This window comes from Elephas maximus, chromosome 24 (assembly GCF_024166365.1).
Source record: "Elephas maximus indicus isolate mEleMax1 chromosome 24, mEleMax1 primary haplotype, whole genome shotgun sequence".
NCBI classification, from domain to species: Eukaryota; Metazoa; Chordata; class Mammalia; order Proboscidea; family Elephantidae; genus Elephas; species Elephas maximus.
The window spans coordinates 12,828,568-12,837,405 of record NC_064842.1 but is presented as its reverse complement, the minus strand read 5'-3'; the positions used below and the strand labels follow the sequence as shown (position 1 = coordinate 12,837,405).

The 8,838-nt window shown below is 49.3% G+C and overlaps 1 protein-coding gene across 11 annotated transcripts in view; it reads left to right on the top strand.

Moving 5' to 3' along the window:
• The first annotated feature begins 581 nt into the window (after positions 1–581).
• The window catches only part of TLR5 (toll like receptor 5), a 566,717-nt gene continuing 558,460 nt past the window's right edge, over positions 582–8,838 (top strand). For 6 of the 11 annotated variants that reach the window (XR_007515233.1, XR_007515232.1, XM_049868020.1 and 3 more), the window contains exon 1: positions 582–1,578. The gene's annotated coding sequence lies outside the window, so the exon portion shown is untranslated. The remainder of the gene's footprint in view (positions 1,579–8,838) is intronic. The other 5 variants (XM_049868028.1, XM_049868026.1, XM_049868023.1 and 2 more) reach the window with 2 other exon arrangements.

Below are 8,838 nucleotides of genomic sequence, written 5' to 3'. Positions count from 1 at the left end.
ATTCCTCTTTGGCCAGTTGCTGGCTGTGTCTTGGGACAATTATTTCAGGTCTCCGGGCCTCCGTTTTCTCATCTGACGAAGGAAAGGGCCACCGGTGGCCCGGACGACCTCGATGAAGGCTCCACGAGTCTACAGAGGCACGACCTCTGCCCCCTCCCCGCCACCTGCCGCCTGCTGCCCCCCGAGGCCGCTCCCTCCCGGGTCCAGGGCGCCCCAAGGATCCAGGCCGCGTCCCAGCGCCCCGCCTCCCAAATCTACCCGCCCGCTATCCACACCCAAACGCCGGCGCTGGAGGAACGCCCTCCCTCGGCAGCTGCAGGGTCCCCGGAGCGCGTCCCAAGGCCCCAGGGGCTGGGGCAGGAGGTCGCCCCGCGTGCCCTGGAAGGCGAAGAGGTTTGGGAATCGGCGGACTCAGGGAGCTGGGCGAGGCCGGGGCGGGGCTTCACTCGGTGGGCGTGGCTGGGCAGGACGGGACATAACGCAGTGGGCGTGGCCGGGAGCGGGCCACCATTCGGTGGGCGTGGCCGGGTCGGGGGCGGGACTTCAGTCGGTGGGCGTGGCCGGGCCAGGAGCGAGGATTCGGTGGGGTGGGCGAGGCGGGACCCGCGGCTGGAGCCGGGCGGGTGGGCTCGGCCCGGGAGACCTTCCCATCCCCGTGCGGAGGGCGCAGCCACCGGAGCAGGGAGGAGCCAGAGGAGCAGCCGGCGGCGCGGGGAGCGCTCCTGGAGGTGAGCCCTGGCGCGGACGAGGGCTGGCGAGGGCTGGTGCCCGGCGGGGACGGGGCGGGAGCCCGGGGTCGCCGCGGGACGGGGACGCGGCTGCCTGCGGCGGTCGGAGCCCTCTCCTCCCGGGACTCCAGGGCTGCTTCCCCTCTCCCGGCCGCGCCGAGCGTGCCAACGCTGCCCGCGCTCCAGCCACGAGTGTGCGCGGGCTGTGTGGTTACCTGTGCCTGGCAGGCGACAAGAAGGGCGAAGTGAGGAAGGCAGTGAGTGACGAAGTCCAGCAGAGAGGTCCCCACTTCCTGGGCTTTCTCGTTTTCACCTTCATCTTAACCCTGTGGAAGGCGCAGGTGGCTTGACAGCTCTTACACTGCCTCCCTTGGCAAAGGGAGAGGGCACCTCTAGCAGTGCATGGAGATCACAGAAAGTTTCTGAGCCGCTCCTCAAAGCCTCTGAGCCCCTACCCCATACCACCAGCTGGAGAGAGAGAGACCCAGCTTGCAGCCTGCAAAAGGATGTCTTGGCCCCGTGATGAATATTGTTGACCGTTATGTATTAGAAAGGTCCCTGGGATTGTGCTAAATTACTAACCTACAGATTGGCGTTGGAACCCAACCAGTGGTACCGTGGAAGAAAGGCCTGGTGACCTGCTTCCATAAAGATTACGGCCAAGAAAACTCTATGGAGTGATTCTACGCTGTCACACATGGGGTCACCATGAGCAGAATCCACTCACTGCAGCTTTTTAAAATTTTTGTCTGTTTTTTATGGCTTTTATTTTTTCAATCTCTGCCTCTGAAGATAATCCCACAGGAGCAACACTCCTAGAAAACCACAGCTGCAACAGCATTTTCTAAAGGTGAGCTTCGGGCCACACTGTGCTTTGGTTAGCGGTGTTGGGGGTGAAGGATGCTGCTCCAGGAAGGCAGCCGGGGCCATCTGGGGTCAGCAGTGATGGCTCTGGCTCTCCCCTTGGGCCTGGAACACGTCTGTCCAGCCCTGTGAACCACAAACGCTGGCTTCACCCCAGTGCCCTTTAGATAATGTTGCTGAGCAATGGCCCGATCGATATGATGCCCTGTCCGGACATCCAGTCCGTCTGTAATGCTCTGCTCTTGTTCACCGCCTAGAAGAGGGCTTTGGTGATTACCCACGGGTGCTGGGCATAGCTGGAGCCGCCAGCCCCTTGCCACGTGTTTGGGGTTTGAGCCCTTTTCCTTGCATTTCACTTGCCTGGTCTGAGCTCTGATGAGTCTGTTCAAGATTTCCTGAACCCTTGACTCACTTCACCCTTGCTCTTGTGGCCATCAAAAGGGAAGCCCTGGAGCAGGGCTCTGGGAGACCTCCTGTGGCGCTAGATGCTAAATGTCTACTTGCCGGCTTGTGGGAAGGCTCCTGGGATCCCAGAGGACGAGCCAGGGCCAAGGCTATTTACCAAGAGTACAAGTATGATGCACCTGCTAACAATCAGCATGGCCACACCCATACATCTTTGTTAGCTGCTGTTGAGTCCTCTCCGGACTCAGGTGACCCTGTGCACAACTGGATCAGACTGTTGTGATCCACAGGGTTGTCACTGGCTTGTTTTGGGAAGTAGATCCCAGGATTTTCTTAGTCTGGAAGCTCCACTGAAACCTGTTCGGCCACATAGCAACCCCCAAGCCTGCACTGGCAGACAGGTGGTGGCTGCGTGTGAGGTGTGGTGGCTGCGTGTGAGGTGCACTGGCTGGGAATTGAACCCGGGTGTCCCACATGGAAGGCAAGAATTTTACCATTCAACCACCACTTCCCTCTACACCCACGTACAGGGGCTTCATTACCGGCCCTGGATGGTACTTCCATCCTAAATGGTGACATGGGATCAGCCTTGGACATTTACAGCTCTGAGCAAGGCAAGACGCTTTTAGAGACCATTGCTTGAATGCAAAGCCAATATAGACAGGTTTTGGGTTCCCTTTCTGTGCAGAGAAGACCTCTCTCAAGGAAACCATGTCCACTACAGTGATTTCTTTATTGGTTTCTGTGTACAAGGAAGTTGGACTTTGCTGAGTGTTGCAATCAAAACAGTCATGTTTGTCTCTGTGTGCTCACAGGCTTGGAGAGCAAGGAAACTTTGGAACGCAATGTGACTTCAGAAGTGCTTGCTTCCCTTTTAATTTTGCAGAGAAGAATGCAGAAGGCAGATCTAGATCTGTAGTCAAATCTCTGAAGCCTCAGTGATCCCAGCCCTCCTAACATGGGGGCCACAGCCTGTGATGTGCTCAGCTCTGTGGAACCAACACAAGTAGGAGGCATACTCCCTACCCTTCAGATGTTTCCAAGCCTGAGTGGGAAGACAAAACCAGTACCTATAAAACAGCTAGATCCCTTAAGTGGCGCAATGAGTTTGCACCCAACTGCTAACCTAAAGGTTGGTGGTTCCAACCTACCCAGTAGTAACATGGAAGAAAAGTCCTGGTGATCTGCTTCCATAAGGATTACAGCCAAGAAAACCCTATGGAGCAGCTCTACTCTGTAACACATGGGGTCACCATGAGTCAGAATCAACTGAACTAGGTGGCCACTAACAGCAAGAACAACAACATAAAACAATTAGAGAACAATTAAATATGAAATTACACGGTATTCTCTGCCACCTCAAAGAAGACAAACAGTGTGGGTGAGAAAGGCAGAGGACCAACTTGATCTTAAGCTGGAGTTAGAAATGACAGTCGAGGATCAAGCAAGGCAGAGGGAAGCCCCAGGATAATATGAAGCTTTGTTGTCGTTGTTAGGTGGCGTTGAGTCGGTTCCGACTCATAGCGACCCTATGCACTACAGAACGAAAACTGCCCGGTCCTGCGCCATCCTTAGAATCGTTGTTATGCTTGAGCTCATTGTTGCAGCCACTGTGTCAATCCACCTCGTTGAGGGTCTTCCTCTTTTCCGCTGACCCTGTGCTCTGCCAAGCATGATGTCCTTCTCCAGGGACTGATCCCTCCTGACAACATGTCCAAGGAATGGAAGACTCAGTCTTGCCATCCTTGCTTCTAAGGAGCATTCTGGTTGTGCCTCTTTCAAGACAGATTTGTTCATTCTTTTGGCAGTCCATGGTATATTCAACATTCTTTGCCAACACCACAATTCAAAGGCATCAATTCTTCTTCGGTCTTCCTTATTCATTGTGCAGCTTTCACATGCATATGATGCGATTGAAAATACCATGGCTTGGGTCAGGCACACCTTAGTCTTCGGGGTGACATCTTTGCTCTTCAACACTTTAAAGAGGTCCTTTGCAATGCATCTTTTGATTTCTTGACTGCTGCTTCCATGGCTGTTGATTGTGGATCCAAGTAAAATGAAATCCTTGACAGCTTCAATCTTTTCTCCATTTATCATGATGTTGCTCATTGGTCCAGTTGTGAGGATTTTTGTTTTCTTTATGTTGAGGTGCAATCCATACTGGAGGCTGTGGTCACTGATCTTCATCAGTAAGTGCTTCAAGTCCTCTTCACTTTCAGCAAGCAAGGTTGTGTCATCTGCATAATGCAGGTTGTTAATGAGTCTTCCTCCAATCCTGATGCCCCCTTCTTCTTCATATAGTCCAGCTTCTCAGATTATTTGCTCCGCATACAGATTAAATAGGTATGGTGAAAGAATAGAACCGTGACGCACACCTTTCCTGACTTTAAACCAATCAGTATCCCCTTGTTCTGTCCGAACAACTGCCTCTTGATCTATGTAAAGGTTCCTCATGAGCACAATTAAGTGTTCTGGAATTCCCATTCTTTGCAATGTTATTCATAGTTTGTTATGATCCACACAGTTGAATGCCTTTGCATAGTCAATAAAACATAAGTAAACATCCTTCTGGTACTCTCTGCTTTCAGCCAGCATCCATCTGACATCAGCAATGATATCCCTGGTTCCACATCCCCTTCTGAATCCAGCCCGAATTTCTGGCAGTTCCCGGTCAATGTACTGCTGTAGCTGCTTTTGAATGATCTTCAGCAAAATTTTGCTTGCATGTGATATTAATGATATTGTTCTATAATTTCCACATCCGGTGGAATCACCTTTCTTGGGAATAGGCATAAATATGGATCTCTTCCAGTCAGTTGGCCAGGAAGCTGTCTTCCATATTTCTTGGCATAGACGAGTGAGCACCTCCAGTGCTGCATCTGTTTGTTGAAACATCTCAATTGATATTCCTTCAATTCCTGGAGCCTTGTTTTTCGCCAATGCCTTCAGAGCAGCTTGGACTTCTTCCTTCAGTACCGTCGGTTCCTGATCATATGCCACCTCTTGAAATGCTTGAATATCGACTAATTCTTTTTGATATAATGACTCTGTACTCCTTCCATCTTCTTTTGATGCTTCCTGCGTCGTTTAAAATTTTCCCCATGGCATCCTTCACTATTGCAACTCGAGGCTTGAATTTTTTCTTCAGTTCTTTCAGCTTGAGAAACGCTGAGCATGTTCTTCCCTTTTGGTTTTCCATCTCTAGCTCTTTGCACATGTCATTATAATACTTCACTTTGTCTTCTCGAGACGCCCTTTGAAATCTTCTGTTCAGTTCTTTTACTTCATCAATTCTTCCTTTTGCTTTAGCTGCTCTATGCTCAAGAGCAAGTTTCAGAGTCTCCTCTGACATCCATCTTGGTCTTTTCTTTCTTTTCTGTCTTTTCAGTGACCTCTTTCTTCATGTATGATGTCCTTGATGTCATTCCACAACTCATCTGGTCTTCGGTCACTAGTGTTCAATGTGTCAAATCTATTCTTCAGATGGTCTCTAAATTCAGGTGGGATATACTCAAGGTCATATTTTGGCTCTCGTGGACTTGCTGTGATTTTCTTCAGTTTCAGCTTGAACTTGCATATGAGCAGTTGATGGTCTGTTCCACAGTCGGCCCTTGGCCTTGTTCTGACTGATGATATTGAGCTTTTCCATCGTCTCTTTCCACAGATGTAGTCAATTTGATTTCTGTGTGTTCCATCTGGTTAAGTCCATGTGTATAGTCACCGTTCATGTTGGTGAAAGAAGGTATTTGCAATAAAGAAGTTGTTGGTCTTGCAAAATTCTATCATTCAATCTCCAGTACTGTTTCTGTCACCAAGGCCATATTTTCCAACTACTTATCCTTCTTCTTTGTTTCCAACTTTCGCATTCCAATCGCCAGTAATTATCAATTCATCTTGATTGCATGTTCGATCAATTTCAGACTGCAGCAGCTGATAAAAATCTTCTATTTCTTCATCTTTGGCCCTAGTGGTTGGTGAGTAAATTTGAATAATAGTAGTATTAACTGGTCTTCCTTGTAGGCATGTGGATATTATCCTACCATTGACAGCATTGTACTTCAGGATAGATCTTGAAATGTTCTTTTTGACGATGAATGCAACACCATTCCTCTTTGAGTTGTCATTCCCAGCATAGTAGACTATATGATTGTCTGATTCAAAATGGCCAATACCAGTCCATTTCAGCTCACTAATGCCTAGGATATTGATGTTTATGCGTTCCATTTCGTTTTTGATGATTTCCAATTTTCCTAGATTCATACTTCGTACATTCCAGGTTCCGATTATTAATGGATGTTTGCAGTTGTTTCTTTTCATTTTGAGTCGTGCCACATCAGCAAATGAAGGTCCCGGAAGCTTTACTCCATCCACGTCATTAAGGTCAACTCTACTTTGAGGAGGCAGCTCTTCCCCAGTCATCTTTTGAGTGCCTTCCAATCTGAGGGGCTCATCTTCCAGCACTATATCAGACAGTGTTCTGCTGCTATTCATAAGATTTTCACTGGCTAATGGTTTTCAGAAGTAAACTGCTGAGTCCTTCTTCTTAGTGTCTTAGCCTGGAAGCTCAGCTGAAACCTGTCCTCCATGGGTGACCCTGCTGGTATCTGAATACCAGTGGCATAGCTTCCAGCATCACAGCAACATGCAAGCCCCCACAGTATGACAAACTGACAGACACATGGGGGAATATGAAGCTTAGAAGAAGCAAAGACCCTCGCCGCCCACAACATGTAGTCAGAATCCCCCGCCTCTCTTTCCTGTTCCATCTCTTGCCCCTTCTTCGTGCACCCAGGCCATACCAACCTTCCTTTCCTATGGGGTTCTGACCATGCCTTTTCTTGCACACCTGTCTCTCTTTATGCTCCCTTTCTGGAATTCCTGTTCCGTTTTTTACAAACCATCTCAAGTGGTACCTTCTCCAATGGAGACCTCTCCTATTAACCCCCTACCCCATCCTCAAGCAGTGTTGGAGAGTCCCTCCTCTGTCCTCCATTGCTCCCTATATAAACCCCTATTGCAGTTCTTATCACCTGTATTGCCCCAGGTCTTTTTGCCCCATTCACCGAGGCAGGGCTGTGTCTTAGTCATATCAGGATTCCCTGAGCCAAATTTGGTATCTGGCATAGAGGAGGCATTTGAGAAATGACTCTTGATTGAAATTCAGCTATCTAGAGGGTACAGTGAATCACCTCACCTGCTTGGAGCAGGTCTGGGTTAAGTGATATTCAAATTTAAGTTTCAATAAATTAGGTAGAGCCAAATCACAGAGACCTGGAGGAATTTGAATTTAATGCAGAAGCAGTGCTCAGTACCTTAGCAGCCAGGCTGCTCTCAGAATGGAATACAAGGACCTCTTGATCTGGCCTCAGAGTGTCCTCTCCAGCCTCACCTCCCACAAGCTCCCATCTGGAACTCCACTCTTTCACCTCTGAGTACTTCAGCAGCAACTGTGCTCCCCGGCCTGGACTCTGCTCTTTGACCACGCTGGTTGGCAGCCTCTGCCAGGCATACCCACTGCTATCCCTAGCCTACTCCTCTTGCCCCTTAGGACTCAATGCCTGGACCCTTCCGGTGTAGAGGTCCCCTCAGGCTATGCTGGCCATCCTCCTCCAGCAGGTACCACCCCCTCTTGTGGCTGCCTGTTACTAGGCCATGCATGACTGCTAACTTCCCCAAGGCAGTGATTGGGTTTAGTCCTTGACTCCCCTCATTAGCTGCTATGGTTCCTGGGAGATAGTGCCCAATAAACATATATTGGATGGAAGCCTGAACCAGGGTGATGAGAATGTAAAAGGAAGGACAAATCTAAGAGACGTTTGGAAGGAAGAAATACGGGAGTTGGTGATTAGCTATTCAGAGGCAGTAAACCAGAGGGTTGGCTTGCAACCTGCAAGGTTGGTAGAGGTGGTGCCATGCAATAGTTGGGTCTGTGCCGCAGGGAGAGGGCCACTTATATGCCTCTGAGTGTCGTACAAAATGTTTTTGTGTGTTTTTTTCTGGAGGACTTTCAAAATTTAAAATACATTAAATCACTTTGGGACATAGTCAATCTGAAGTTATAATAGAACAACCAAGTAGAGACATCCTTTAATCACTCAGAAATATACATAATAAGAAGCTCAGACCAAGCAAAGGCACCTGCTGCCCACAAGATGCAGTTCAAATTCCCTGACTCCTGTTAATGCTGCTGGGGATGAGGGGCCGTGATGGTTCAGTGGTAGAATTTTCACCTTCCATGCAGGAGACCCAAGTTTAATTCCCAGCCAGTACACCCCAGCGCAGCCACTGCCCGTCTGTCAGTGGAGGCCTGTATGTTGCTATGATGGCGAACAGATTTCAGCAGAGCTTCCAAACTAAGATGGACTAGGAAGAAAGGCCTGGCAATCTACCTCTGAAAATCAGCCAATGAAAACCCTGTGGATCACAACAGTCCATGGACTCACTGTGAGTTGGGGGCCAACCTCACAGCAGCCAACAACAACAACAGAGTCAGGACAGGGAGACCCTGGGAAGTGCCGTGAGGACTGCCTGACTTGTGAAAGCACACGCAGTCACTGAGAAAAGACGCCTAAAGCTGAGAGCAGTGTCTTGGGGAAAACCTACAAGCCAGGGGAATAGGAGAAGGAGAAGGACGTGGCAAGAAACGGAAAGATAGGAAGAAAATCAGGGAAGCCAAGGGAGAAGATGTTTCTAGAAGAAATCGGTGCTTAAAGCTGTCAGTTGCTACAAAGAGAACGAGGAGGTTCAGACAAGAAAAGACAAAAAGGAGGTGAACTTCAGGAGGGGCACTCCCGTAGGAAAGGCAAATCTCAAGGGGTTAAAAGAGGGCTAGTGTGTA